Below are 10,234 nucleotides of genomic sequence, written 5' to 3'. Positions count from 1 at the left end.
TATATATATATATATATATATATATATATATATAAAATATATATATAATATATATTATATATAGTAAGGTTTTGGTTTCTCAAAGCATAGTTACTAACTTCGCACCCTCCTGCGTTCCCGTCTGCCCCCTGGGTCCACTCTTTTGTAGATTTGAGCTCCTTAGTTTGTAACTGGTTTGGAGGATTCTTGGTGGAAGCGCCGATATTTGTTCATATGGGAACTGCATGGCTACAACTTCCCTGTAGATTCAAGCTTGAGGAGCTTAATCATCTCTATCAACCAAGGGTGTGTGTGTGGGGGGGGTGGGGTGGGGGAGCATTGCTTCATAAAGCTTCATAAAACTTCATAAAGCTGGATCTAGGATGTTCGCATCATCCTTTCTGTTTGGTCAGATTCTTAGTCCGAGATCTGATACTATTATTGTTGTTGTTGAGTAAAAAGGAGGGGAAAAAACTCCACCTACACCGATAGGGCCAAGATAAATGAATAGTGTAATTCGGTATCAGGAACAAAACCTTTCATTTGTAACATCAAACGCAGCTTTTCTTTTGTTTTTAAAGGAATTACACTATAATGTCTGACTTAAAATAGAATTTTAAGCAGTACTAACTTCTTCAAAATAATACCAGTTCTTGGTTCTAGCTCTAATACATTTTCAAAATCCTTTCCCTGAGGATTACTGCCTAATAAACATAGGGCACAGCAGGGTCATTGTGGTGCGAATTCTCTCTTGGGCTCTTCTCCACAAAAGGAAAAAAAAATCATGCCATATATGACGGAATTCCACAGGTGATGTGAGGTGGTTTTCTGGAAAAAGAACAAAGTGGTATTAAAATTAAACTAAAAACCCATTTGAATTAAGACAATTTTTATGTAAGTGGGAACAATAATCCACAAACTTAAACTTCTTGAATATTATCTTATTTGTCATAAATAACTTTTTTGAATTTCCCTTGTTGAATTAGCTGTTTGAAAGATCCCACCCATAAAAATAAAGCTCCCATGTATCACTGCATAAAACTAGTAAGTAGCATCTCTCAAAAATATAAAATTATCTTCATACGTATGAATATAAAATGTATTTGTCAGTATCCACAGGTCCAGTATGAAAAGTCTCTCTAGTTCTATCTATAGGAGGTAGAAATATCTTGAAAAGCACTTTGAAAGGCAGGTAATTTGTTTACTGTTTCACAGACAGAAAAACAACTGACTGAACTTTAATTTTTCTTTTGGAAGTTTTAGAGCCCTGCAAGCAGCTTTTGATTCAGAATTGTGATGGTGACCTTTTACTCTCAAATTAGTAATTTATTTTTAAACAATCATTATATGGTAAACATTTCACAAATGTATACAGATTCCTCAGAAGTGTGCAATAATTATTTGGAAAATATGAGTAAAAATAGAGCTCATTCTTATACAACTTATAAATATATTTGCAGTATTGAAATCTTTATGAAGGAGAGTTTTAAAAAGTTTAAACGGTCACATTAATAAATGTACAAAATTCCACAAGCATGGATCAATAAAAATTTCCAAGAATTGTATGGTAAACATATTAGAAAAGAGATGCCTGTGCACAAAAAGAAAAATGAAAAGAAACTTCACTCAGGGAAATGAAAACAAACAAAGGTCCAGGGTCCAATATTTTTTTCTTTAATGATTATTACCTATTTTTATGGCTTGTTATACCAGACTTTTATTTAAAATTTCAAAATGTGTGTGAGCTGGAAAAAAAATATTTGGAGTTGAGGACAACAGTTAATTGGTATTCAACAACTTCGGTGCTGTTTATATTTTCTGTACCACTACTTTTATATACTATAAATCTTTCCAGAGAGCTCTGCTATTTTTGGTACAACAGGCTGAAATTTATGGACCTAAGATATATTCCAGACTATGTATATAACACCCTGGCCGAGAAAAACCCTAGGATATTCATTAGATTAAAAAAAAAATCAGCTAGTATTATTTTAGTTCCTGAATCAATAAATATTTACAGATTTAAGGCAATAATTGAATCGAAGGGACACATTTGAAGGTTAGTGTGTGTGTGTGTGTGTGTGTGTGTGTGTGTGTGTGTGTGTATCTTCAAATAAGTGATTTGTACAAGTTAGGCAATATCCTATGGAGGTTATGTGATTTTTGTGCTGCTTCAATCATGATTTCACTTGCTGACCTTGTAAAGTCAGTTAATATTCTTGGCTCTTACTTAGCTTTTTCACTTGTGAAATCAGTGCCCTAGACGATACTCACTCAATTTTTATATAGTCCTCAAAGTAGTGATTTCACTTAGTCTTGCTTATGTATTAAAGAAAAAAAAACTTTTAAAGGTAGAATTTTATTTGTGAAAAAAAATGAAATCAGGGAAATCTTAACTGATTTGGATATAAATGAAATAAACTAGCAACTCCTAATTGTAAAACCTCATTGTTAAGGTTTTCTTTTCTGAGAGTCCTGTTTCAGAAATGTGCATTCTATTAAAAAAGGAAAGATACAGGGAACCTATCTCTTTCTCTTTCTTAGTAAAATAAATTTCCAGTGTTTTGTTTACACGAATTACAAAAAATATTTTCATAAACCAGGGGCCTAGGAGATGGAAACACTATTAAATTTAATTGTTTAAGGGTGTGGATTTGGGAAGTGTAAACTAAGTTCTGATCATATGCAAATCATGTAAAATATGCTTGCTATATGTATTAATGAACTGAAGGCTATACAAATCCTACTATGCAAAGTAACAAGAATAAGAGGAAAACACAATGCTCCTGCACACTCCCCTCGCTAGATCAGTGTGAAGAGCTAAATATATTGAGTATATTATTCAATCCACAGGTTCTGCAGCTGTTGCTTGTTACTTACCTATCAGTTAACTGCACTTGACTAGACCAATTGATTGATTAATTGATTAACCCGACAAACATTAAAGATAAGTATAGTTATTGTTATGGTGACTATGGCATTTCAAAAATCAATTTCAAATGCTTTCTTCCCTCCAGGAATATAATAGGACAGACATATACAGTTAGTCAAAATACTAAATAAAATATAGTATTTGTCGTAAGAGAGGCTTAAACAAAATTGATTGGGAAATGTTTAAGTTTTTGATTCTCTTTATAGGATATTGGGTGTCACTTGCTGATTTAGAAAATCAGAACAAAATATCGTATCATGGATTTTTCCTTCCCTTTCCTTCATGCCCTCTTTTGCTGCTTCTCCTCCCCTTTATCTCCCCCTCTTCTCTTCTTCTCTCCCTTGCTCTGGAACCTAAGGTAATAGGAAATTTTCAAAAGACCTTTCTCAGGATGGTGGTAATGGTGTTGTGAGCTCGCTGCCTGAATTCTTGCCAGGCCTTTGTCTTTTGGGGGAAGTTTTGTCCAAGTGCCCATCTGTAGTCAGCTAGCCTGGGCTCCCTTCATGGGCTTAAACTCTGTGAATGCTGGGCTCTGGGGCTGGTCAGAGCTTTTCAGCAACCAGGGTGTCCACTTTAATGGTTGAAGTGGGTCAGACCAAGCAGAGCCCAAGTTCTGATAACTCCGGGCAAATACTCAAAAGAGGGCACTGATTGGTCACCAGGACATTTCCACTTTGCAGAATTGTACAGGATTTCTCTCTTTTCTATTACTTGTTTCATCTAAATACAGATTCCGTTGTCACTAACAAATAAATCTTTTTCTTATTTTTATGATGGTTCTTTTGTTCATTTTTATTAAGTTTTTAAAATATTTACTATAAAAGTGTCAGCATATGACTAATTTTTCATGAATCTTCGATTTGTTCAGAAATGTTAAGCCATGTGTTTCCCCTTTCCCTAAGACTGATGTGATTTTCTCACAATATTTTCCAAGGAAATTTTATGTCCATTTTATAACATTTGATAGTCACCCTACAAAACCGAGGAATCATTCATGTTTTCTGAAAAGGGTTGCAGTTTCTTTAGAAGCTCTAAGAAGAACTAACTGGTAACTAATCAAAGAATTAGAAATAACTGGTCAGTTTATATATTATTCAGATTCCTGTTTTGTTTTGTTTTTTTCTTTTGTTGCTGTTCTTTGGGTCAATTGGAAAGTGGAGCAATCCAAATCAGTATGGTTTGTACTTGCTAGCTGTTTGGATGAGTCAGTTCAGGCAAGAGGGGTTGCAAAGTGTGTTTTAGGACTCTGTTTTGTCATTTTCTGCATTTCTTATCCTTTTTATAAAAAGTTGTCTTTTGAACAATTTCAAACATATACAAAAATAGAATAATGTAATAAATCTCTATTACCCAACTTGAGCATTTACCAACTCATAGTCAATTTAGTTTATATTTCCACCCACTGTTCTCCCCCAGGATTATTTTGAAGCACATCTTAGGCATCATATTATTTAATATGTAAATATTTGTTACTTAAGTAATATGTAGTTAATGTTTGCTACAAAGCAGAGTGGCTTTTTTAAGGCAACTGGTATGTTTTTCTGAAACACTGAGCTTTGGGTTTGAGCTTTGGGTTGCTATTCTTGATCTTTTCAACAGTTTTGCTTCCAATACCAGAGCCTTTATTAGCGCTGGAATCAAGGAGCTTTGTAGTTATCAAGAGGAAAAGAATAATTCAGTTGATTATCATCATAATCAATGAAGATGGAAGCTTCAAGTGGGAAATCTCACAAATTCCAGAGTCTAGCACTCATAATGGAGTGAGAATAATTCACTCAAAAGTTTCTGATTTGGGGAAAATGTGATGACTAGGAATTCCTTTTATTAAAAAAATCATATGAACTTGAACTGGTATGGAAAAATCATTGTACTTGAAAAACTATCACTTAAATGCATGGAGTTTCAGCTTTATACCACCCAAGGCAATCCCCCAATTATCGATATAATAATAAATATGAATTTATGCACCGTGATTTAAATGTATTGTTTCCTTATCTCATTAAGTTATATGAAACCGTATGTTGTGGTTGATTTTTCAAAAGAGAGTACTGATCTTTTAGAGCTCTATGCTAAACTATTTATGGATGAAATGATGTGATGTTTGGAATTTGCTTCAAATAACCTTGAATGAGGCATGGGTATGAGTGAGTGTCAGAACCAAGACTTTTATTGCAGGGTAATGGGTGCTTGAGATCATGATAATATTCTCTCTACTTCAGTATATATTTAATTTTTATTAATAAACTAACAAAAAGAAAAAGATAAAAAGTCAGGAAGAACTTCACTAAAGTATCTATCTATCTATCTATCTATCTATCTATCTATCTATCTATCTATCATCTATCTATCTACAGATAAGTCAAAAGATTTTCATTCAAAATTGTTTGGACTTTAAAATTAAAAAGGTAAAAGTTTACTTCCTTCATCCTGGACTACCCAAGTGTGTACTTGGAGAATCCAGTGAAGCTCTTTCAACATTGGTTTTTACACATATAAAAATACTTCCTCTGGTTTAAATAAATGCTAATATTTTTCCATGTACCCCTATATATTAGATATCATTTCATAACATCTTGCCAGCAAAAATGTAGCTTAATAATTTAAACTTGCAGTTATTTGAATGTTTGTCATCTAAATGTTCCAACATCTGTTTGTTACTTTCTACCTGTGTTTTTTTTTTTTTTTTTTTGTACATTGATTATGGTAGAACTTCTCAGTATGTGGGGAAAATAATGATAGCTATAGATTTTTAAAATGAGATTCTTGCTATAGCATAATTCTGTGCCATCTACTTTTCTGGTGGGAAATATAGGTTCTTGAAGTTCAGGGTTATCTCCCACCTCATTCTTTCTCCTTCCATAACACATCTGCCCTTCAGACTTTATTTCTGGGCCATTCCTGATGGAGGTAGAAAACACAGCATCTTCATAATGTAACTCATTATGGAACTTGGAATTGAATTATAATTTTCAGATTTGAGTTTTTATAGTGGGCCTCTAGTTTTAGCTTATGTTGCCCTTCTCCATTTTCTAACCAGATCTAGAATATTAGGGATAAGAATAAGTAAGCCCTTCAAAATGCAAAATTGTCTTCCTTTCAACCTGTCCTGCCCATAGATTGGCATTCTGTCATAGTTTTCTTCCATGTTCTGAATATGCTAGATTTTCCTGCCTGGCACCCAAATCTCCCCAAGGATACAAACCAGCCTAGACAGTACCATGAAACTAGGGCATTAGAAGCATTCTAGTTCCTTCCTCCCTGGGGCTAGATCCTGGTCCATACATCTCCAGCAGCAGTGGTTCTTATGACAGCACTCAGAAATGATGGCTTTTCTTATCACTGTGTTACGTCTGTTGTAACAGACCTTTGGTACCAAGCCAAGCTGTGGAAGTCATTCATTGAACTGACTAACCATCCCCAGCCCAGTCTTTGCAGTCAAGGAAGTTCTCTCTGGACCAGTGTTTCTCAGAGGACTTGAGTCAGCATCATATTTTTAAAGATTTTATTTATTTGACAGAGAGACTGTGAGAGAGAGAACACAAATGAGGTGAAGGGCAGAAGGAGATGCAGACTCCCTGCTGAACAGGGAACCGGATGCAGGGCTCAGTCCTGGCACTCTGGGATCATGACCTGAGCTGAAGGCAGACACTTAACCGACTGAGCCACCCAGGCGCCCCTTGGGTCAGATTCATTTGGGGGATGTTTATACAAATTCATATTCCTGGGTTTCACTTCATGTCTAAGGAATGCGAATGTATGGGTTAGGGTGTTGATAAGGAATCTACATTTTAACAAAGTGAAGGTTAAAAGTCATTGACTAAAGTCCTAGATTGTGCCCTTGGATTTGAATTTTTCTCTGGGCCCAAAGTTAGTTTCCTTTCTCCTGCTTCTATTGCTGTGATTTTAAGCTTCCTGGTGCCTGTGATTTCTAGGGTCTGGACTTTCATAGACATTCCAAAAACGAAAAGCAAACAACAACAACAACCTTGGACAGATTCTTAGCAAACAAGGCTGGTGGTCTCAAACATACTACTTGTGTTACCACCATTGCCCTTACTGTAATCACTGTCTTCTTGATCTAGCATTAGAGTAAGAACATGTACATGATATTAATAATGATAATGTGCATGAGAGTACCTTTTAAAAACTTAAAAAGCACCTTATAAATGCAATGTATTATTCAACAAACACTCAGTTAATGAACGCATAGTCTATTTGGGGGCACTGTACAACCTGCCCCTTGAACATAGTACAAAGAAAATGAAGAACATATTTTCTGCTCAGGGGAAGCCCATAATGAGGATAACATGTGCACATAATGTTACAGGAAAACAACTGGAAAGCAACATATCTGATTTATATCCCAAACATACTCTTTAGTGATATAATTCTGAGTGCCCTGGGAGATACAGGATAACTATTTGTTTACATACCAACCATTGTATCTGTTGGTGTATCTATGACTCTATATATTCATCTCTATCAAATATCTGCTATTCATCATTCTATTTCTATCTATTTTTATTTATTATTTATTTTTTTATTTTTACCTATCTTTAAAGTAAATGTGATGTAGTTAGAATGTAAACTCCATGAGGGTAAGCATTTTGATCTGTTTTGACTGACTGTCCTAATGGTTGCCTGAATGAAATTAATTGGAAAAGATTTCCAAAAAGTGATGAGTGTAAGGGAGATTTTACAGGTGCCCACCTATTGGTTGGCAAAGGTTGTGTAGAGGAAGGACTGCAGAACATAATACAAAATTGGCTTAGTGGTAAACGTCTCCATATTTGACATTTCCAGTCTGCCTACTATGGACCAACTCAGTAACCAATGACTTGGGGTGATTGTAACGGTGATATTTCTGTCCCAGGGGAGGGACTCCTCCCCTCTTAGATCTGAATCTGTTGTGAAGTGAAACTAAATTCTCTTTGGGGATATAAACATGCAAGTTTGTTTGTTTGTTTTGTTAGTTTTGGGGGTTTTTGTTGGGATTTTGGAATTGAACATTTTCTTCCTTTAGGAATTGTGTCCATTTGTATACACAAATACATTGGACAGTAGCATACATTTGCCAAATCTGAATAGTTGTGGTTTAATTGTAGTGAAGCCTCCTTTGCAATTTCATTTTCTAGTCTATAGGGAAAGGTAGAAAGATTTTCTCTCGTGGAAACTAATAAGTGAGGATAGTCAAAGTTGAAAAAGCTACTGATTATAAGCAACTTGCACCCAATCAGGATTCTAAATACACCTGGAAATATAATTTATTAGTCTTTTTTATCTAGATGCTGTGTGAAATTTTAATTGTTCAAAAATCATTTACACATATAGCAATTTAGTTGGTTGTCTAATACTGAAGAGCAGTGATACCATGTGTGGGCATATATTTTAAAACTGCAATTTTCAACCTTTCAGTCACTCATTTAACAAATATTTATTAAATGGCTTCTGAGTCTCAGGCCCTCTTCTAAGTTCTGGAGATGCATTGATAAGTCAAAGTTCCTCATGGAGCTTACATTCTAGTGGGGGGTGGGGTGGGCAGTGACAACAGTTAAGATGGAAGGAATACATACAAAAGGGAACTTCAGATAGTCATAAGCACTATGCTTAAACTAAACCAGTGTAGTGCATAGGGAGGCCTTGAGGGGTGGAGAGGTTAGTGTAATCAGTGGCCTTTCTGAGGAGCTGAAATTTAAGCTGAGACCTAAATGATGTGAAGGAACCAGTCATGAGAAGGACAAGGGGAAGGGCATTCTGACTAAGGAAAGACAAAATCTAAAGGTGCTGGAGTGGGAATTCATTTGGCATGTTAATTAAACTGTTTCTTTACTCTTCTCCACAAGTATTCGCTGAGTACCTGTTTAGTGCCAGGTGCAACATATTCTAAGGTGCTAGGGAAATGGTGATGAACAAAACAGACATCTTGGATTCTAGAACCCATGGAACCATATTCTAGTGAAAAAGAAAGACAAACAAAAGAAACAGAAAAAGTATCAGAAAATAATAAATGAAATAATACTAAGTGAGATGGAACAGTGTAATAGATACTGTTTTTGTGGATGCCCTAACTTGAGGGACCAGAAAATGCCTTTCTGAGTCAGTGACTGGTATAATAAGGGGCTCACACTTGTGTCACGTACCCCCTTTGGATATTTCAAATTACGTGTTGGGACATAGTAAAACAGGCTGATGATAATTTGTGACTCTTGTTGGTCTACCTGTAACCCCACCATTTTCTCTTCTGCTAATACGGGAATGCGAGGAACTGTAACAAGTTTATAAAAAAGGAAAAAAAATCATTAATTTATGTACTTTATTAGTAGTAGCAAATTACATGAAACTCTCCTGACCAAGGATTTGGGCTATTCAGGCTGAAAACAGCTGTTTTAATTGATGGGAATGTATGGCAGAATTAAGGAGTTTTTGCTGAATAACTATTACAGAATAGCTTTAACAGTGATGAAACTTAAATAATGAGGGTATGCAAATTAATATAGATTTGAGCAATCCTGCAACAGTAAGAATCAGCCTTGGTCTTAGCCTTCTTATACTTTTTAATTAAAAGCAGTGGATTCACCATTGAGCACATTTTCTTATATTTTATAATTTTTCCAGTGTTGGGATATTGTCTTAGTTGGTATTTAAGTCAAGATTCAAACATCACAGGGAATAGAATTCTGTTTAAAGTTGTTCATTTAAAAGGGTGTTCATTGATAGGAAAGAACATGGACAGGAAACAAAGTGTAGTTTCTGCATGTGGGTGGACAATGAAAAGTAGGAGGCCACATGCATCTCTTTCTCTACATATCTGGTCCATCTAGTCTCCTGATTCTCTTTTTTTGCATAAGCTTTCTTTCCTTAGTTATGGTTCCTTTGTCTCTTCCAAAATTCACTTTACATATGATATTGTTTGACATTGGTCTCAAATTCCACATGGCCCTAGTTCCAACTTCACAGTTCTCTGACTGGCTTAGTCTCGCAATGACCAATTTCAATTTCCTAGGAGAGATAATTTGATTTTCCCAGTTTAAATTAGATATATACACTGGTCCAATCAGCTGTAGCTGGAGCAGGGTTGCACAAGCTAGGGGCTACACAGTATGTACTTGTGATATTTTATGTTATAATTAACAAATAATCAATCCCCCATTATATAAAAATAATGACTATATCACATTTAAAAACTTGAAACAATACTTAAGGATAAAGTGCCATTTTGATAACCTCTTCCAACCACACCACACAAATCATGATCCCATTTACCCTCTCCCTACTTAGTACTCTCTCTAGAGCTAAATGTGGTTTAGAGATATACACACATAT

The sequence above is a fragment of the Callorhinus ursinus genome, unplaced genomic scaffold (assembly GCF_003265705.2).
Source record: "Callorhinus ursinus isolate GAN/ISIS: 27379988/994484 unplaced genomic scaffold, GSC_fseal_2.0 scaffold1, whole genome shotgun sequence".
In the NCBI taxonomy this organism is placed as follows: domain Eukaryota; kingdom Metazoa; phylum Chordata; class Mammalia; order Carnivora; family Otariidae; genus Callorhinus; species Callorhinus ursinus.
Note: the sequence above shows the minus strand (reverse complement) of the source record.